Raw genomic sequence first — 22,845 nt, forward strand, 5'->3', positions numbered from 1 at the left:
TTGACAAATCTTCGTGAAATTCTCAAAAAAAAGGTCTATCCAGGTTAGCTCCTATCCTAAAAGTTTGGGGGTGATTCATCAAGCAGGGGTTGAGAAAAAAGTGGGGTCCCAAAATGTGTTTTCTCCATGTTAATTTCAATAGGAAATTTTATTTAAGGCTACAGCCTGAACTGCTGAACGGAATTACACCAAATTTGGCAACAAGGTAGCGCTTGCTTCAGAAAGCAAACTTTTTTTAAATGATGTAAATCCGTTCAGTATTTGTTGAGAAATTAAAAAACTAAAAGTCTGAAAATGAATTTCCCATAGGAAAGTTTAGCCAAGGCTACAGCTCGAACTGCTTAACGGAATTACACCAAATTTGGCAAAAAGGTAGTGCTTGGTTCAGAAAGCGACTTTGGGGCATATTATCAAGGGGGTTTATCTCCGCTTTTTTGGCTTTAAAAGCCAAGAAAGCGGAGATAAAATTATCTCCCTATTACCTAGCTGTCGCTAACACCAGTTAGCGACAGCTAGTAGGAGATAGCGACCATCTTGGGCCCCGCTTTGCATGTCAGTGAAATTTATCACTAATGACATGCAAAGTGGGCGTGCCAAGATGTTCGCTATCTCCTATTACCAACTTTTGGAGATATTCGCGCTAAGCGCGAATATCTCCAAAAGCTAACACCTGCCCCTGAGCAGTTCTTAGCCATGTTATCCAATGGTAGGTGGATAACATGGCTAAGAGCATTAGCTCGGTAATGCATGAATATCGCGGACTTTTCAGCGATATTCATGCATTTCGGCCGATTTTTATCGCTTAGGAGATAAACCTTGATAATAGCAAGGTTCCTAAGCAATACAAATCACCGCAGATCGGCGGTAAAATTATTGCCGCTAAGCCAACATAGCGATAATTATCGCTAGTTGTTGGTAATATGCCCCTTTGTTTTTAAATGGTGTAAATCTGTTCAGTAGTTGCTGAGAAATTCAAAAAATAAAAGTTTCGATATCTTGGACAGTGGAGAAGTGTGGCTCAATGGTTAGAGCGGCAGACCATGATGCAGAAGTCTAGCCCGCGACCAGGGTTCAATTCCCCGCCTCAGCGGGTCTTGGCCTCAAAATTCCACGAACCTGATAATTCTCGCCTCGGTGCCTATTCCAATCATGGAGTCCCACTCTGCAACTCTGGGAAATAGCTTGCTTAATCTCCACAACGGCCCCCACAACGCTAAGGATGCCTGGCCTCCACCTTGGGGGTGCCCAGGAGTGGACGCCTCACAGGGAAAGCCAGGATGAGTTCCACAGCGGTATTCGTACAAGCGCCTTGAGACCCTTGCGGGTGAGTAGTGCGCTATACAAGTATCAATTCACATTTACAGAGGTGGGTTCGTGCACCCTCCCGACCACGAGCTTTACTGTGATTGGCTGCCAACACTCCAAACCAGGAAGTGTTGGCAGCCATCTTGTGACTCGCTAGAACCAAGTCTTGAGAAAACAATAGAAAAAAGATTAAAAAAAGAAGAAAAGGGGGCAGGGTAGAAACACCCTGACCCCTAGGCCTGCTCAGGTGGTCCGTTTTTTTTAAAAAAAGACGTCTGAATGCGCGCTGGATGCGTCAATCCGGATGAATTTTTTTAAAAAAAATTAACCAAAGGTTGGGCCAGGCCCCGGGGGCAATCCTATAATTATATTGTGGCGGTTGCAAGCCCCCACATCCCCGGAGACCACCACCTCTGCAGGGCTTATTTTGTAATTAGTGGGGGCCTCCAAGGCCCTCCTAAGCTCCGGGGACCGTCACTCCCCGGGGCTTTGAAAATAGAGGGAGAGGACCACGTAGTTCCCCTCCTGGAGCCCTTTAGGGCCCTGGGGACCGCCACCCCCCCAGGGCCGACTCATGAATGTTCTGGGGTACCCACACCTGGGACATTGCTGTTTGTTATGTCAGGGCGGGAGCATGACTCCCACCCTGTCATAGCAAACCCTGCTTTGCTTCATTGAAGCGAGAGCAGGAAAACCTGCTCTCGCTTCGATGAAGCAAAGCAGTATTGCTTTTGGGCAAGGGGACCTGCATGTTAGCAGCTCCTCTTGCCTAAAAGCAATGCCGGTTCCCGCAGGAGGTGGGAAGCCGGCGGGACCGTGGGGGCATAGGGGCTCCCCCGTGGTCCCCAACGAAGAGGCCAGGCCCCGGCGGATGGGGTCCCAGGGGCCGGAAGTGGACAAGGGAAGGATGACCATGCGGCTTCGCTGCCTAATGATTAATAAAAACATTAAAGAATGGGGCATGCCCTGGGGGATGGGGTCTTCAAGGCGAATATAAATTAATGTCAGTAGACCATTTTTTTTAAAGAAAAGTTTGGAGTGGTGATTCTAACATGGTGCTCAGCACGGCCCCCTAGTGTGAACGCGCTGGGTGTGAGGCTTCTGCAGTGCACTGAAGTAGGGGCACCAGATCTTAAATCACACACAAAAGATTGTATCATAAAGGGTTCATGACTTGTGGTGCACTGAGGTAGGGACACCAGAGATGAGCATGCTCATGAGAAGAAATGGTTAATGTCCCATCGGGATATTCCTGCTGACTGAGGTGACATTGTTGCCTCCGGTGTCTACAGCACAAAAGTCAATCATAAAGGGTCCATGAGTTGTGATGCACAGAGTTACTGGCACCTGAAGAGCTCAGCATGTGCGCAGCAAGCGATGATGGCCTGTCCTTGCAGAACAGGATTGGATTGGATATGTGTGAGACCTGCTGACCCCAGTGTAGGACGGAGGCAGCGGTCAGCAAGGGCCCACAACCATGTGGTATTGACTTATGGTGCACTAAGTCTTTGGCAACAGTGGCTCATGGTGTGTGCGCAGCCAGCGATGATACGTGGTTCGGGTAGGCCGCACTGGGAGCAATGTCTTTTGCCTAATTAAATCTACCTCATTAAGGCCACGAGGTGGTGACTTGTGGTGCACTGAGTTAGTGGCATCAGAAGCATTCAGCGTGTGCACAACCAGCGATGATGCGTGGTCTGGGCGGGCCACACTGGGAGCAATGTCTGTTACCTACTGGACTGTGTCATCTGCAATCGTGACTCAATCTGAATTGTGAGCCCTGCTGTCCGCAGTGTAGATGGAAGGTAGTAGTCAGCACAGATATCAAGGAATGCTTTTTGTCACTTCCTCTTGACAAAATCCGAGGACATAGAGTACAATTCACTCTGCAATTAATAAATCAAGACTGAATTCGAATTGTGATCCCTGCTGACCGCATTGTAGGTGTAAGGAACAAAAGATAAAATATGTATGGAATACATTGTCGAAATATGTAGGTTTCAGGGACGTTATAGTTAGTTGCCAACTGGACTGAAATTTATGATTCAAGACTGAACTTGAATTGTGAGCCCTGCTGACCGCAGTGTTGACCGGAGGCAGCGGTCAGCAAGGGCCCACAGGCATGTGGCATTAAGTTGAGCTGCAAAGCTAGTGGCACCTAAAGCACTCCGAGTGTGCACAGCAGCGATGATACATGATCCAGCCAGGTCACGCTGGGAGCAATGTCTGTTGCCTACTGGACTCTGCAATTAATGAATCAAAACTCAATTTTAATTGTGAGCCCTGATGACCGGAGTGTAGGACGGAGGCAGGTGTCAGCAAGTGCGCACAGCCACGTGATTTCATTAGTGATGTAATTTGAGATGTCATCAATGATGTCATGAGTGATGTCACTAACCATGTCATGAGTGATGTAATATATGATGTCATCAGCAGTGCATTGCAGGCACGCGAGTTATAGTTAGCTCAACTAACTATAACTGGCAAATTTCTCTGGTTTTATCTGAGTCAAATGTCCAACTACCTATAATGTCCCTGAAACCTATGGTTTTTTCAGTGAATTTCAAAGGTTTTTTAAATGCTAATTCCTAACTATAACGTCTGTAAAACCTGTTTTTTTCAGTGAATTTCAAAGGTTTTTTAAATGTTATTTTCATATTTTAATATTTATAAAACCTATATTTTTTTCTAATTGTTTTTTAATGTTTTGCAACTCTATTATCCTTTTTTTAACTTTAAAAGTTATGTAATGTTTTATATCTTCCCCCAAAAATATGAATATCTAACTTTTTTTTTTTTTTAGAAAACTACAGTCCCGTACCGGTAGTCTACCAACCTCGCTCAGCACGTGAATCCTATCCACCACATTTAAATGATGCGCATTTCATATCCAACTGGTTTGTGACACCACGTCCTGTGTAACAACATGTACCTAAGAGGTCGCGCCAGCTGCTACTGTGGTATGCGACAGGTACGCACTACCAAGAGGTGCGTTACGTCATGTATGTATGGGGTGGCACCCGCTGCGCATTCCAAATGCGTCAAATGCACGCTGCCATGCTTTGTGTTACATCATAGACGTACGATATCGCGCCGCATACGGCATTCCCTCATTTTTTTGTCTCAAAACTATATCTAAATAACTTTAACCCCTTCGATGCTGATGACGAGCTCAGCTCGTCATCAGCCACGGGTGGCGTGTGCTGATGACAAGCTGAGCTCGTCATGTAAAACGGAAAAGGGAAAACAGCCGCACAGCGCAAAAATCACCGCAGCAGCGATGCGGTTAAAGTGTATATGAGAGCAAGCGATAATTGCAAATATTTTAAACAGTTATATATTTCTAACTGTAATAAACTTATATTATAGTAAATATATTTTCTCAAAATCACATCGGGTGCGATCTCATTGTGCACTGGCTGCGCGATTGCCATGTGACCATAAAAAAAAACATTTTTATTAGTTCATAACATTTCCTATTGTAACAGTCCGAAAATGCCACCCATTGTAGTCAATATCTGTACTGTATTTCATGAGACACACCTCTTCTGCTTTTAGAGCTTTGTTCTAAACTTTTTGCAATATACACATATCTTACACTACACACAACATGCAACCATCATTTTAATCAATATTCATGCTCTGTAAAGTAGCCATCCACCTGTGATAGCCATACACCTAAAAGTTACATTAGCGTCATTTTCTCCAATACCAGAGGTTATATTGTTGCATACGCTGCCCACAGCACAATGTAATATAGTACGGCCCAGAGACAGTATCATGCATAGATAATGAACACACGGACACAGATAGATAGTGGAAGTGGGTACGGGCACGTGCGCTCGACTCCTTTTTATTACCAGGGTGACATATCCAGTGATGTCTGTGCTGGATGCGTGTAGGCTGAGTGTAAACTATCCTTCAGGAAATGGTTGCTGCTAGCATCAACTAAAACAGTAATCATTGGATCACACACAGAGATTCAATATTAAAAGAATCGATAATTTGTGCTGCAGTAAGGTAGGGACAGTAGATGTGAGATAATACAGAAATAATTCTATTGTGAAAGAACCACAACTTGTGGTATACTGACACACAATCAATAGATCTGAAATAATACACAAAAAGATTATATCATAAATGCTCCATCAGATCTAGTGCACTCACATAGCCACATCAAAATCATTCAGCATGTGCACAGCCAGCAATAATGTGTGTTGTAGATAGGCTGTACTAGGAGCAATATCTGTTGCCAACAACACTGCATCATCTGTGTTAGCGACTTATTCTGAATTGTGAACACTGCTGTCTGCAGTGTTGGCCAAAGAGAGCGGTCAGCAACTACCCACACCTATATAAGGTGACTTGAGCTGCCCAGTGTGTCGTATGCAAAGCAACAAAAAAGTGTGTGCGGAGCCTGCAATGATACGTATGCATGGTGCGGATAGTATGCACTAAAGCAATGTCTTTTCCTACAGGACTACCTCATCTACAATAACTACTCGATCTCAATTGTGAACACTGCTGTCTGCAGTGTAGGCCAGAGTGAGTGGTCAGCAAGGGCCCACAGCCATGTGGCATTGACTTGAACTCTATAGTTTGCAATACGCAAAGTCAAAAAAAACTTGTGCGGAGCCTGCAATGATGCGTATAAGTGGTGCAGACAGAGCACACTACAGCAATCTCTTCTTGTACAGGACTGTATCATCTACAGTAGTGACTCAATCTGAATTGTGAACACTACTGTCTGCATTGTCAATTGAAGGCAGTATTCACACACACAACCATACATAGTTTTTCTCACTTCCTCTTTACAAAATACAACAACATAAATCACATAAAACTCTACAATAAATAAATCAAAAAATTTGAATTTCATCTGTCCACAGTCTACACTATTCGCTGTTCCTTTCGACTTGCAAGATGAATTTGGGTATTTTACTAAACCTATAACTCATATAAACTTCTTCAAGCAAGTATACTATAGCCTAATAGCCCGCCGTAGCAGGCTATACCGGCTATTAAAGGCCATCTCCAGCATTAAAGGCCCAAGCCGAAGGCGAGGGCCTTTAACAAGGGAGAGGGAATTTAATAGCCACAATAGCCCAGCTACAAAGGGAACATTCTGCCACTAGAGGGTAGAATGTTCTAACAAATAAAGCAAAGCCTTAAGAGAGCGCAAGGGATTTGACTCCCTTCAGGCTCCCTGAAGCATTTGTTCACAGCCAAAGCTGTGAACAAAAATACTTTGCAATGTTGGAGCTCCAGGCTTATACAAGCCATTATAAGAACGGAGCTACTCCATTGTTTTCAATGGAGCTCCCAACATTCCAATGTTCTAAGACAAACCATGTTGTGTATGTTTCAATAGACATTCTAATTATTTAACTACTAGATTCTGTAATTAAACAATCATTACTTAATCTAATTTGGAAACCCTGCGAACCGCAGACTAGAACAGATGCAGTGGTCATTAACACCTCACAGCCACATACCGTTCGATTAATAAGCACTGAATTGGTTGCACCTGATCACAGAGGGTACACAGAAATCATCACATACTTTAACTTATGGCATCCTCATTCATACAATCAAGACCCCATTTCACTGTTCGCACCTGCTGTACCACAGTATACTCCACAGACTACTGTCAACCAAGCCCAATAATCATGTGCAGCAGTTAGCTATGGAAGCACAGAGTGTGATGCACCTCAACACATGAACTTCTGAGAAAAGCAAGCAGCAGGTAATATCGGACAGCGTCCATTGTGGGATCAAGACACCGTTCCACTGTTGGGACCTAGAGTTGGTTGCATCTCGTCGAAGGGAGTACCTCCATCTCCACTCTCAGATACAGTTCTAACATCGTCAATTGTGGGATCAAGACACAGTTCCACTGATGGGACCTAGAGTTCCTTGCACCTCATCGGAGAGGGTACACAGAAATCAGCACAAACTTTAACTTCTGACATCCTCAATCATGGAATTAAGACCCCGTTTCACTGTTTGGACCTACTGTACCGTGGTGTACCGCGGTGTATTCCAGCGAAAGCAGTCAACTAAGCCCAATAACCATGTGCAGCAGTTAACTACTGAAGCACAGAGTCTGATGCACCTCAACAGAGGGAGTTCTGATCAACACACTGTTCCACTGTTGGGACCTAGAGTTTCTTACACTTAGTTCAAGGCAGTACCTTCATCTCCACTCTCAGATACAGTTCTAGCATTGCCCACTATGGTATCAAAAACACCGTTCCTACTGTGTTAGTAGTATACAGAGCGCTCAACGGTGCTGGGCCTCAGGCTGGGCGTTATGTGCCTCTGTCACGGTACCCAGTGTTAATACCAGGAGCCTTCCGAGCTCGGAGACCTCGGCCCAGGAGCTTACGCTGGCACGTGGTGAGCCTTCTTTCACGTACGGCGGTGTCAAAAGGTGAACAGATACGCTAGCGTTTTGGCTGCTTGATTGTTGAGCTAAGAGGGGATTCTTGGAGCGTCCGCACCAAGATAGTCAGTGCCTGGAACGCTGCAGAGCGGAGGCCCTTTTTGTCGATCGCGGCTTTTTAAAATTGTTGGACTATTAAAAATCACTTGTTTTAACCCGCATACTTGCACATAAAAAAGAATTTGCACACCTGCTACTTGAGCGGGACCCATTGCTTTCTCCACTTTGGCTACCACCATCTTGGGGGAGGATTAGCCACTTGACTGTGCCATCTTGGTGAGCGCACTAGTGGCAGGAAGGGAACATGCTTAGTGCCTATTTAAACTTGGGCAAAGCGAGCGCGCAGCTGACAGATATGCTAGCGTTTTGGCTGCTTGATTGCTGAGCTAAGAGGGGATTCTTGGAGCGTCCGCACCAAGATAGTCGGTGCCTGGAACACTGCAGAGCGGATGCCCTTTTTGCCGATCGCGCTTTTTAAAATTGTTGGTCTATTAAAAATCACTTGTTTTAACCTGCATACTTGCACATAAAAAAAGAATGTGCACATCTGCTACTTAAGCGGGAACCATTGCTTTCTCCACTTTCGCTAGCGCCATCTTAGGGGAGGATTAGCCACTTGACGGCGCCATCTTGGTGAGCACACTTGTGGCAAGGGGGGAACACGCTTAGTGCCTATTTAAACTTGGGCAAAGCGAGCGCACAGCTGACAGATACGCTAGCATTTTGGCTGCTTGATTGCTGAGCTAAGAGGGGATTCTTGGAGCGTCTGCACCAAGATAGTCGGTGCCTGGAACGCTGCAGAGCGGATGCCCTTTTTGCCAATCGCGTCTTTTTAAAATTGTTGGTCTATTAAAAATCACTTGTTTTAACCCTCATACTTGCACATAAAAAAGAATTTGCACACCTGCTACTTAAGCGGGACCCATTGCTTTCTCCACTTTGGCTAGCGCCATCTTAGGGAAGGATTAGCCACTTGACGGCGCCATCTTGGTGAACGCACTAGTGGCAAGGGGGGAACACGCTTAGTGCCTATTTAAACTTTAGCAATGCAAGCGCACAGCACGCGCGTGCGCATCGGGCGCACCAGAGGCGCGCCAGAGGCAAGCCCGTCTGCACCCGTCCGCGCCTCAGACGCACCTAGTGCCTGTTGCGCTGCCCATTTAGGTAGAGAGGGGACCCGCATTGCATATACTAGGAAACAACTAATGGAACTAGGTAAGTGGATGGACTCTGACATTACTTACCAGGGCACCCATGAGAAAGAAGCAAGCAATGGTAGGAATAACATGCTGAGCTGTGGGCTGAACAACAGTCGGTCGTTGGTTAAGCACCACACGGAAATCTCCATGATGATCGAAGATCTGAACTTGGATGCATTATTTTTAACAGAAACCTGGATCCGAGCCGAGTCAGTGGTAGAAATAGGACTCGCTTGCCCTGAGGGGTTTAAAATCTTGCATAATCCAAGAATAGAGGGCAGAGGTGGAGGGGTTGGAGTGATTTATAGAGAGGAGATGAATTTCTCCCCTCTAAAAGTGGATGAGATCACTGGGATGGAGCTCATGGGTTTTTCACTGCAGAAACCGAAAGGCAGTCAATTTACGGTCTTGGTCAGCTATAGACCCCCAGGGAGCGCCACTCAATATCAATTGGTTCTAGACACTATCACCAATCTCTCCCTTACGCACTCTAGAATGATCATCCTGGGTGACTTTAACCTGTGGGAGAATGCTACCCCGGGTAATCATCTGCGAGATCTGAACTACACATGTACAAATCTAAGCTTGCAACAGCTAGTAAAGCTCCCGACCCATCAAGGAGGACATATTCTCGACCTAATATTCGCCAATGGTATTGACGCGGAGGTATTGAACATTATACCTCAAAACTGGACAGACCATCATCTAGTTCATTTTCAACTCACACTACCTGGCCAGAGGGACCTTTTTAAGAGGCCTGTGGCCTACCAGGTAGGGAGGGAATGGGCGAAGCTGGGCAGACTGGGCGCTCTATTAACTCCTCCAACTGACAATAACTTTTGTGCGTCCGTCACAATAGTGATGAACTATAACATCTGTCAGGAATTTATCAGGGTGGCTCTGGATCAAGTAATCCCGGTAAATAAAATTAGAACTAGAAATAAAATCTCCGCTCCATGGTACAACGAGGTATTGAAACATCTACGTTTACTATGCAAAAAGGCGGAGAGGAAATGGAGGAAGGGATATTTAGGGGTGGATACATTAGAGCTGGGGGTAGCACAGACCACGTATAAGCTACGGATCCTCGAATGTAAAGCTCTTTTCTATGCCAACTCCATCCTACATGCCTCAAACGGAACTAAAGAATTTTTTAGGATAGTCAGAGAAATATCAGCTCCTATATGTTTGAGCAACAAAGTGGTGGCCTCCCAGGAATTATGCGATAATATTGCTGCGCATTTCCTGGATAAAGTGGAGAAACTCTTCAGCTCCTTTACAGAGACTAATACCATCTCCCAGACTCTTGAGCCACAAGAGACGGAGGGGGGCCTGGATCTGCCATATACTCTTGATAGGTTTCTGGCCCTCACTGACCCTGCTTTTAATACTGTGGCGCAAAGTATATCCTCAGGGTCTCCACTCGACCCCTTGCCACAGAAAATATGGAAAACCTATGGCCAAACGACCTTCTCCTGGCTGAGACAGACCTGCAACCAATCTCTGGAAGTAGGTTCTGTCCCGGGGGACTGGAAGCAGGCGGTGGTGACACCCCTGATTTAGAAGCCCACCTTGGACCCGACTAACATGGTTAACTTTCGTCCAATCTCGCAGCTCCCTTTTTCTATTACAACTCTGGAATTTTTGGGGAGGAACACCAACTACTGGATAGGGATCAGTTCGGGTTTCGGCCGGGGCATGGGACGGAGTCTGCACTGTCCACTATGTTGGACAACTTACGAATGCGAGCTGATAACGGGAATGACACAGTGTTGGTGCTTCTCAATATGTTGGCAGCATTCGATACAGTGAGCCACTCAATCCTTCTAGAGAGATTGGAGAAAATAGGGGTGAAGGGAAGGGCCTTGCAATGGCTACCGTCTTACTTGATGGGGAGAGAACAGACAGTCACCTTAACACCATTCACATCTTGCAAATCATCTGTCAACCACAGGGTCCCCCAGGGCTCTGCCATCAGCCCCGTCCTTTTTAATGTATATCTGCAGCCGCTCTTTCCTATCATCAAAGCGTTCGGGGTTGACTTGGTCAACTACACTGCCGATACACAGCTGGCATTCTCTCTGGAGGGAAAACAGGCAGTCACATTGGACCAGTTCCAAGAGTGCATGCCACAGACCGCAGACTGGCTGCGGAGGAACTCACTGCAGTTCAATGGTGGAAAGACGGAGGTGCTATACTGCTCTCCGGTGAGGCTGTCTACGCATGTTCCAATGGAGTTTAGGCTCACCCTGGAGGAGAAGCCACTGATCCCGGCCAGTACAGTGCGGAATCTGGGGGTCCTAAAAGATAAGAACCTCCAGATGAAGTCACAGGCACCTAAGACAGCTAAGGTCTGCTTTGGTCTGTTGCGCCTGCTACGTCGGATACTTCCGATGTTACCAAAAGATTTGTGCCCATTGGTAGTAAGCAGCACAGTGCTGAGCAGACTGGACTATTGTAACTCCCTGTACCTAGGGGCCCCTCAGTACATCTTTCAGGGGCTGCAAAGAACCAGTCTGCAGCAGCAAAACTGGTGCTGAATTTGAGGCGCAATTCATCTTCTACCTTTGCACTACGAGAGCTCCACTGGCTTCCAATAAAGGAACGGGTTATTTTTAAATCACTATGATAGGTGTTCAAAGCATGTCACGGGATAGGCCCAATCCCTATGCAGGAAAGGTTCTCCTGGTACCTTCCTCAGAGACAGCTACAGTCTTCTTGTGCCAGTTTACTGGCAACCACAAGATTCAAACGCTCCCGGATGGGGGGGAAGGCTTTTAGAGTGGTAGGGGTCCAGACCGACTCCCTAAATGAATTCAGAAAGAGCCTGAAAAACTGGCTGTTTCCAAAGGTCTGATCCAACTGACATTAACTCTACTCGCCATCATGCTGACTAAGTGTTCTGATATCTGAAGCGCCAGGATACCCGTAGGGTGGCAGCAGCGCTATAAAAGCACAGATACAATACAATACAATACAACTGTGGAGCATATATGAGTCGCAGCGGCCATTACGCTTTCTAGATACCAGCACGCTGAAAGCATCATTCACACAGTCACCTTTGCTCACGGCGCCAGCCACGTGGTGGTGTAGGCTGCGCAGACCTGGCAGTCACATTCGCCAATCCGGAAGAGAACCACACCCAGATAAACGTGCCTCTTCTTCAAACCCCTACGCTAGCCTTGCATACGCTGAGCCAGCCCACTACCCTAAACATTTAGGGGAGAGGAGGCACGTACGTGCTACCATCCCGTAATCTTTGCTGCTGACTGTACTATCATGATTGCGTCCACTGTCCACTTCACTCAGTAGACCATCATTATATGTTGACATGTACATGTCTGAACTCTGCATACTCCACTCTGTCCAGCATATCCCCTCAAGACTTTGCATTATATACTTTTATAATCGATAATTACTTACCAACTTCGCACATACATCTCTACCCGCATTCTGGATTGTGAGGCAGAGGTGCCATGCCATGTTTAGTTTGTGTACATGGCTAGCCAGGTTTCCCACAGTATGTAGTATTGTTGTGTCTGCTAGGTGCACATGTTGTTTTTCATGTTGTATGTGATTGTATAAGGTAGAGCATTTATTGTGGTTTCTCCTATTTACATATCACTGTCTTAAAGAGCATACAGAGGTTTTTCTCACAAGTGAAAAGTGCGACCACAATGACAGTCATTCATTACTATCCAAGAATGTCCAACTACACGGCGCTTCTAAGCTTACAGCCCCCAACCTTGCATCCTTTCTTAAAAGAAACGTCAACTCCCACAATCCGACTAACATTCAAACAGCTTTCTAATGGAAGTTATCTGCTCTCAATAACATGCACTCCTACGGAATGTGAGCTAGCACACCACATGCCCTTACTGTTTCAAACACAGTAGTAACTTCCTGTGGCAATGTCTATTCCCACCCACACAAACTAACTCCCAAAGTTCAACTTGGCCTTCAATTCTTAGTTTGAAAACAGATTTCAAGAAACAAACCAAACTAAAAGTGCTTTTGTTCAGAACAGTCTCCCTCACCTCGGCAAATGAAATGTATCGATTGCAGATACCACGAACATCAAGTAAAATACACTCCCTTTTAAATACAAACCGCCAATTACACTTTGTGAATTGTTACACAATTTTCAACACATGTCACACTCAAGGTCTGGCACACTTTTTTAACACAGTCTCCTACAGCCTTCTTTCAAACTATTCTTCTTTTAATACCAGACTACATTCTTTTGATCATCTCTGGAATAACAGAAACAGTCCCCATAATTCTCGCTCTCTTTGCGGCCATCCTACTACTAATTCTACTTCTAGAAATGGCTACGCTCTCTAGGGTAACAACTATGTCCGACAGAATACGCCTCTATGCCAAGCTACATCCATACTGTAAAAAACTGAAAAACCTTTCGGCTACCTGCCTCTGTCTATTATCGGAGCTAGCTACAACATAACCTTTATCCACATTTATGCAATATGCGTACAACCATCGTTTGATTGCAAAACTTGCCCATTTGACTGGCGAATGGATGTATGCCTTGCCAACATCCCAACAATCGCTCCCGATGTCCAGCAGGTAATGCATTATCTTGAAAACCATCAACGTGATTGTTCTGGCAGTGGAGAAATGGCGAATGCAATGCAATGCAAAAAGAAATTACAGTGGAATGGGATTTCTGGGCGGCCGCGAAAGATCTCCTGCAACATGCACCCTTTCACAACATCGCAGATTGCCTGCCAATTCAAATTGCCGCTCCAACATTCGAGGAACATTACTGTCCCTTTGAGGATATGAATTGGATTGCTTCGCTTTTCTCAGACGATGGCAACAATAGCCTCATGGAACATTACGCATTTCCATCTTTTTTTCCATTTTCCTTTAAATATTTTATAATACACTTCATCCTACTACTTTGATATAACAACTTTCTAAGTATACTCAGACATTTGAACTCCATCTTCATTATTGGCCCTTACGTCTCCACTTTAACCAGGGATCGGTGATATATGGCCTATGCAAATTCGCTATTTACTTCCTAAATTAGCTTAAACCCGACACCTATTTAGAAACCACGTCTATTCTTTGTGCACACGCCTCTCAGCCTCCCTGTTATTCACAAAGCCCTTTCACACAATTTTACTCAAAGTCAACCTCTGCTCAGAACCTCACAATAAAAATAAAAAAAGATAACTTTGTTTAGGAACTTGTTGGCACAGTGTGGTAATCGTAAACTACCTTTAATTTCATTATACAATTTATTCATTCATTTCTAATAGCTATTGTGTAGGTCACATAGAATTGTATTATATAGGGTCTGATTCCGATTCAGTAAAATCCCTATCAAATAGCCGTACTGAGCATATTTCCCATATGAATCATACCCTTAAACGTCCCCGTACGTACGATGAATTACGATTCGGACCTAAAGCAGATCGCCGTACGAATCATATGAAAGACCATACGACTTAACAATCTGTACGAATCGCATTCGGAACACGCAGTATGCGATGTCCGTACGGATCGAAGCAGCATTTTCCGACCCAGCAAGTACGATTCGTCTCATCAACACTCCGTACAACTCTTTTTCTATGTGAGCTTAAAACGTTCGGAAAAAACAATTTCAACTTGAACCGCATACGAAATGGACCCCCCCGGTACAGTGCTTACACCCCATGATTGCAGGGGTACGTTGTGTAGGGGTACGGTGCATAGGGGTATGGTGCGTACACCCCATGATTGCAGTGGTATGGTGCATAGGGATACGGTGCATAGGGGTATGGTGTGTAGGGGTATGGTGCGTACACCCCATGATTGCAGGGGTATGGTGCATAGGGGTACAGTGTGTAGGGGTACGGTGCATAGGGGTACGGTGCATAGGGGTACAGTGCATAGGGGTATGGTGCGTAAACCCCATGATTGCAGGGGTACGGGGCATACACCCCATGATTGCAGGGGTACGGTGCATATGTGATTGTGTGGCTCTCCATACGAATCGCTCATACGCAACGTCTTCCGCACGAATGGCGTTCCGGATCGAACTTGTCGGGTTGTACAGCTTGTTCATGATTCGTACGGTTCACTGTGAGGGTCCGTGTCGTACGGATTTTCCCTTGCTTTTCGTATGGTTCGCAACGATTCGATCGTATATTTTTCAAACTAGTCATACTACGCGATTTGGACGGAATTGTACGAGTCCTACGGAAAGGGCTACGGATTTGATTCAGTCGTACGATTGGTTTACCGAATCGGAATCGGACCCTTAATGTGCAATTCACTGATGCAGGAGCTTCGATTTGACTACAGCAGAAGCGGTTGGAGTTTGTCTCAGCTCGATGCCTTAGCTTTCTACACAAGAATGTTTTTTTGAAACAGCTGAAGACAATACTGTATGCTCTAACTACAAAGGTACCGAATGTGCTTCTCAGAAGCGCAATGTTTGTATTCATCCTCAAAGTTCCAATGTGAGTAGAACTAGTACCAATTCTGACACACACCATATTAAATCTACTGTACAACAGATTGCTAAGTATTCTACTGTTGATAATTTTCTGTTACAAAAAAGCACTGCCAAGGTACATCAAAAATATAATGATTACATTTTTGCAATTTCTTTTTTATTTCTTTCTTTTCTTAAAGCATACATGTGGTAATCATATCCTACCGTTATTTTCCTTATAGAATGTAGTCATTCAAGTGTAATAGCTATTGCTTATAGTGCAATAGCTATTGCTTATGTCACATGCAACTGTAACCCTTTAATATGAAATTCACTGATGCAGGAGCTTACTTTTGAATACAGTAGAAGTGGTTCAACTTTGCATCAGCTGGATGCCCTAGCTCTTGCACCAGTGGGTCCAATTATGGCACTTAAATAAAGACACTTTCTATATAACTTGCAAACTCCATGCCTTTATTACACACAGCCACTTTCTTAGACACACCTCATTTCACCATTTTTCTTCTGTGGCATTGCAATATTCTGCATTATATTCTTCACAATTATTTCTTTATTCCTGCTTCCTAAAACATTTCATTTGAGCCTGCAGACTGGTAGGGGTGAGTAGTTCGCTTCCCACTCCCTGTATAGTATAAACAGACACTAACACTACTTACACAGGTATGTTACAGCGGCCAGTATCCTACAGCACCCACAGCACATAACTTTACAGCAATAAACTCATGACTTACACCCACAGTTTCATCCCCGAGTCTTCAGACCGGTACCAGTGAGTACTTTGCTTCCCACTCCTGCTATACTCTAAACGCATACCAACACCACCTGCTCACATATGCTACAACAGCCAGTATGCTACACCGCCCAGAGCACATCAGTTTACAGCAATCAGTTCACAGTTTAGGCACACCGTTTCATCTCCGAGTTTAGCGGTACCTCACCTCTGCACCATCTCACTCTAGACAAAACAGTCCTTTCACACTGGTAAGGGTAAATACTTTGGGCCCGATTCACAGAACTAACTTAAGACAAAATCCTAAACTTACTATCATTTTAGTATTCACAGAAGGCACTTACTCATTTTGGTATTCACAGAAGGCACTTACTCATTTCGGTATTCACAGAAGTTAGGAGTCCTAACTTTAGGACTCCTAAATGCCTTCTGTGAATACCAAAAGTCTTAAAATTTGGATTTTTCTCAATTTAGTAGTAGTAAAGTTAGGACTCCTAACTTTAGAACTCCTAAATGCCTTCCGTGAATACCGAAAGTCTTAAAATTAGGATTTTTCTCAATTTAGTAGTGGGAAAGTTAGGACTCCTAACTTTTGCACTCCTAAATGCCTTCTGTGAATACCAAAAGTCTTAAAATTAGGATTTCTCTCAACTTTACTACTACTAAACTCGACCGTCACCTACCCATCCGGTCTTTTGCAGACTTTTCTTCATCTTTCTGCCGTTTCTCCCTCCCATCCTGTTTTTCTGCGAACCTCTTCCCTTGACACCTGAGACCGAACTACTTTGTCTGATGCCCAATGGAGCTACCTGGCTTAGCTATAGGGGAGATGGACCGTGGATTCCCTCCTTGGTCGTCACCTACCCAGTCGGTCTGTAGACAGACTTCCTCTCGTCGCTACGGTTGTCTCTTCCCTTATCCTCACATTCTCACCTCACCATTCCCCCCACTTCTTTTCTCTCTCCTTTCTCTCATCTCCTAATGTATTGCTGATTGTTTGATGTAACGTGTAATTGTTGATCTTTTTCTGTTATACTGTTAAACCACACCATTGCGCTTCCTTTAGTCCCTCCTGTCGTCTCCTCCCCCATCCTCCCTCTATTCATGTCTCTCCTTCTCCCCTCTCTCAATGTATTGAGACTGAATTTTTCTGTCTGATGGAGCTACCTGGTTTAGCTATAGGTGAGATGGACCGTGGATTCCCTCCTTGGTCTTCACCTACCCAGTCGGTCTTCTGACAGACTTCTCGTCGTCTCTCCGTACTGTTTCTTCCCTTATCCTCCCTTTCTCACCACCCCTTCCCCTCCACTACTTTTCTCTCCTCTTTCTCTCCTCTCCTAATTGTATTGTCTATTTTTTGGGGGATTTATTGTGTAATTGTTGAACTTTTTCTGTTTCATTGTTGATTCTCATGTAAAGAGCTCTGATACCTCCGGGTCTAGCCAGCACTATATAAAACTCTTTAAATAAATAAATAAATCCCACAACTAAAAAGAAATACAATTAAATAGGTATTCCACAATTTCCATATTTTAAAATAAATTAAATAATTAATTTACAAATAATAATTAATAGTTAATTTATTATTACTTATTTAACTTCCGACCCTATAGCCCTACAAATCTTGCATGCCACAACTAAACTATAAGTAAAATAAGTCCGTATTCCATATTTTACTTGTTTAAAAATCAGTTAAATAATTAAATAACAATTAATACATTGGTAACTAATTCATTACCACTTAATTGCCTACCCACCATACACCCGTACAAACCTATCAGCTCACAACTAAAGTGTAAATAAAATAAATAAGTATTCAAAAAATGTAATATTAAAAAATCAAATAAATAAATAATTAACCATTTTTAATGTATTTCTAATTAACTATTACTTGATTAACTTCCGCCCCAATACATCTTCAAACCTCCACAAATAACATATAACAAAAATAAATCTGTATTACATAAATAACACAATAAAAATCAATCATATCATTAAATAAAATGTATTAAATAATTCTTAATGAAATATTACCTAATTAACGTCCTCCCCTATTCCCCTCCAAACGCAACAATTTGCTATAACACTAAAAATCACTACAAAAAATTATTGAAAAATTAGAAGCTATATTTTAAAAACAATTAATAATATTTATATGAACAATAGTAACATACAACATTAATATATCAAATGAAACACATTGAAATAATTTAAAAAACGATATTTCTAACCACTGTATTTGTGAAAATAATATTGACAGGTACTAGCACTGCTGCGCACGCGCTGCTGCTGGCGCTTCAGAAATTTTAATCATCCTGGTTTTGTATTTGTTTTGTGGCTATTTTCTTCACTTATCCCCTGCTTTTAGCGGGATTTGACTGGGTTTCTGCCCCCCTCCCTCTTACCGCATATAAAAGGTTGCTGCACCGCTGTTTGGCGGGTCCGGGTCCCGAGGGTGGTCCTGTGTGGGCGCCATTTTGTTTTGGGCTCAGAACTCGATCTGCGGGCGCCATCTTGGAGCGTCCTCGCGCTCGCGCTGGGATTGGACAGCCTATTTAAGGCGGATTCACCTGTCTCTCAGTCCTTGACAGGTACTAGAACTGCTGCGCACGCGCTGCTGCTGGCGCTTCAGAAATTTTAATCATCCTGGTTTTGTATTTGTTTTGTGGCTATTTTCTTCACTTATCCCCTGCTTTTAGCGGGATTTGGGTGGGTTTCTGCCCCCCTCCCTCTTACCGCATATAAAAGGTTGCTGCACCGCTGTTTGGCGGGTCCGGGTCCCGAGGGTGGTCCTGTGTGGGCGCCATTTTGCTTTGGGCTCAGAACTCGATCTGCGGGCGCCATCTTGGAGCGTCCTCGCGCTCGCGCTGGGATTGGACAGCCTATTTAAAGCTCTCCTCTCCCGCGCAGCGGGACGCGCAGGTAGGACGCCCTCGCTTAGCCTGAGTCGTGCCAGAGTCCTGCCCGCCTGCGCCCGTCAGCGACGAGGAAGCGCGAGACGCGGTAGGGCCTGGTTCCTTTTTGTTGTTGTTCTCTTTGGCACACCCTTTGGATGTCGACTTACTCACGGTCAGAGCTGCTTGCTATAGGGAACAGGGTCAGGGTCTGTTTATGTGATCCTGTGGACCCTTTAGTGGGCCCATACATCTGTGCCTGTAAGGGTTAGTCTCTAGAGAGCCCAACTAAGATCCGCTCTTTGGAAGATGCTACCCCATTTAAACGTAAGATCGATGCTGCTCGGGGCCTCCGGATCTGGTGTTTAAATGTGAGATCACTGGTCAAACATCACCAGTTTATACATGACTTGATTGAAAAAGAAGATCCTGATCTTTTTTTACTTACTGAAACCTGGCTTCAGGATTCAGATGCCGCTATTTTGAATCTTGCCTTTCCTCAGAATTACACGGTCTTTACGTTTAATAGGACCACGAGAGGAGGTGGTATCGCCATGGCAGTTAAATCCTGCTTTCCTGCTGAATGGAAAGTTCTTGGGCTGCCTGCTTGTGAAAGTGCCCTCTTCAAAGTTGCTTTTAGCCATCACTTTACGTTTAGCCGTATGCTCATCTACCGCCCTCCTGGCAATGATTCAGTCTTCAAATCCACGCTGGCCGATATGGTTAGCCCTATAGCGCTTGGTTGTGCGAACTTTAACATCATGGGTGACCTTAATATTCAATTTGATAATAGGTCGTCCACAACCGTTAATACCTTGCTGGCGGATCTTGAAGCTCTTCAACTCGTCCAGCTTGTTACCCTTCCTACCCATTCAGGGGGCCATATTCTTGACCCCTTTTTTTCCACGCTTGAGAGGGTGAAGGTGTCAGACCCGATGCAGATGGGATGGACGGATCATTTGCTAGTAGAAGCCTTTTGCCCTATCCACGATAAGCCTTTTAAATCGGTGGACAGGCCAATTCTAAAAAGGCATTGGCACAAGCTCAAACTTGAAGAGTTTTATAGTTTACTGGAACAGAAACCCTTGAGCGCCCTTGTGAATGTGGACCAGGGTTACCAGTTGTTCTACACTTGGATTTCTGATGCTCTTGACTCCGTTATACCCATGCGCTGGTCGAAAGGCCATGCGAAGACACCCAGCCCATGGTATAATGAGTCCCTTGCCGAGCTGAAAAAAACTTGCCGGAAAGCAGAGAGGGATTGAAGAAGATCTTATGATCCTGCTCTGAAAACCCTGTACTTTGCTAATTTGAAGTCCTATCACAGGGCCATTTGCAGAACACGGGCCGCATTCTATGCTCAGGAATTTTTGGCCAGCACCAATCCATCTAAACTGATTTTTAAAGTCCTGAAAGACCTTATGAAGAAAAGAGCTACCTCGGAAGTGATTTGCACCGACTCCCATTGTGAGAATCTGGCAATTTTTTTCTTGGATAAAGTGCAAAAAATATACCGAGGATTTGATCCCTGCCGGCCGAATCCAGAGGTAGTTGATCCTAATTTTTTGGGGTACGAGACTTTGACCGTCTTACCTGATTTGTCCACTGAGGCTTTTGACAAACTTAGCCTCAGTGTTAAATCAGGTTCTCCTCTGGACCCGCTGAAGCCAGCTCTTATCAGCACACTTTCCCCGGTGTGCCGAGCTCCTATATTGAATCTCATTAATATGTCACTGTCAACCGGAACAATTCCTTCTGCTTGGAAACAGGCGGTAGTCACCCCAATCTTAAAAAAGGCTAATTCTGATCCCCTGTTGCCAGAAAACTACCGCCCTATATCCCTATTGCCTTGGATGGCTAAGGTAACGGAAGCCCATGTCAACTCGATCCTGTCTGAGCATTTGGCTCGTAATCAGATATTGGATCCTAGTCAGAATGGCTTCCGGCCAGGACACAGTACCGAGACTGCATTACTTTACATCATTGAACATCTTCGCCTGGTACTTGATTCCGGACGTACAGCAGCGCTCCTGCTACTAGATCTGAGCGCTGCTTTCGATACTGTGTCCCACCACATACTGATCTAATGCTTAGAGGAAGCCGAAGTAGCAGACATCGCCCTCCAGTGGTTCCGATCTTTTTTGTCAGATCGAACCTTTAAAGTGGCAATACCACCCTGCCAATCCACCATCCATCCCTTGGATCTGGGAGTCCCACAGGGCTTCTCGTTGAGCCCCACCATGTTCAACCTCTATGTGAAACCGCTAGCTGCAGTCTTCAAACAGTGGGGTTTGACGATGACCTCATATGCAGACGATACGCAGCTGGCAGTCACACTTAGTGGAGACCCTGATGTGGAGGCCCCTAGATTCCGAGCTGGACTTGTGGTCGTAGCAAGCTGGCTTCGCACCAATTGCCTACAGTTGAATGCCACCAAAACTGAGGTGTTGGTGTTGGGGAAACACGCTGAGCTATGGGGAAACCAGTGGTGGACTCCAGAGCTGGGCGTTATTCCGATCCCAGCTTCCGGAGTGAAAAATCTAGGAATTTGGCTGGATCCCGCGCTCACTTTCACGGGCCACACAAAGAAGGTGGCTGCCACGTGTTATGGTATCTTGCGTGGCATAAGGCCAGTTTTGAAGTACTTTGTTCCCCCTACCCGGCAGCTCGTGGTCCAGGCATCGATTTTATCCCGGCTGGACTACGGAAGTTCGCTGATGTTAGGGGTGAACCAGGCTGAGGCCTCCAGGCTCCAAAGGGTTCAAAATGCCGCGGCGCGGGCCATTGTGGGCCTCCCCAGACATTGCTCTGTGTCAGGTACCATCTTGGCCCTACACTGGCTACCGGTCAGACAGCGGATCAAGTTTAAAGCGCTTTGTCTGGCCTTTAAAATTATGAAATTTTCCTCGCCGCCGGCACTTGCCAACCTACTCACTCCTTATATCCCTCTGAGATCATTGAGATCAGAGGCTCTTCATCTGGCAGTCTGCCCCCGTTTTAAATTGAGCAGAATGGGTGGCCGTTCTTTCCGGGTGCTTGCAGCAGGGTTGTGGAACTCGCTCCCGGTGCACATCCGAGCTCTCAATGATCTGTTCACCTTCAGGCGGGCGATTAAAACTTTCTTGTTTCCCGCCTCTGGGGCAGCTGTGCGCTATAAAAATATAAATAACATAACATAACATTACATAACAACATTGATATTATCTACAACTTTATTACTCACCTCAGCCAATGATATTTTTGTCATCGATATGTGTGCATCACAATATTTGTGTCACAGTATTTAATTGCCAATATTTTTGTCTCCCAGTATTTTTAAATCAATATTGTTTCTAAACACTTACTATGTACACTCAACTCTAGATTGGGCCCTATGTTCCTTTCCTATGATAAACATAACATCATCAACAAATCCCTGCACTTTTATACCACTCTATGATATTCCTCTGTTCATGCTGCCTAGAATAAGATAATAGTCACAGTGTACTTTCCTTATTGTCTCAATGTTGACCATTCCTTTCTTCTCCTCTGTTTCGATTTTCCACCTTCACCCCTGCACCCTGAAGTGACTGTGCCATTTGTTTGGGATTCAAACACATGAAAGCCTAGTAAAGCAGATATATTTAGGAATGTTACGATTACTCAATAGGTGCTTGATGCACCAGGTGCCTTTACCCCCTATGCCGACTTACAATAATTATGCAATTGCCAATCAGATAGAAAGTAAAAAAATAATTTTTTTTAAAGATCTATTTGACACTGTGCCGCTCAACCTGAGAGACCTAATACATTCTAACAATAATTTC

This window comes from Lissotriton vulgaris, chromosome 3_1 (assembly GCF_964263255.1).
Source record: "Lissotriton vulgaris chromosome 3_1, aLisVul1.2, whole genome shotgun sequence".
Classification (NCBI taxonomy): Eukaryota; Metazoa; Chordata; class Amphibia; order Caudata; family Salamandridae; genus Lissotriton; species Lissotriton vulgaris.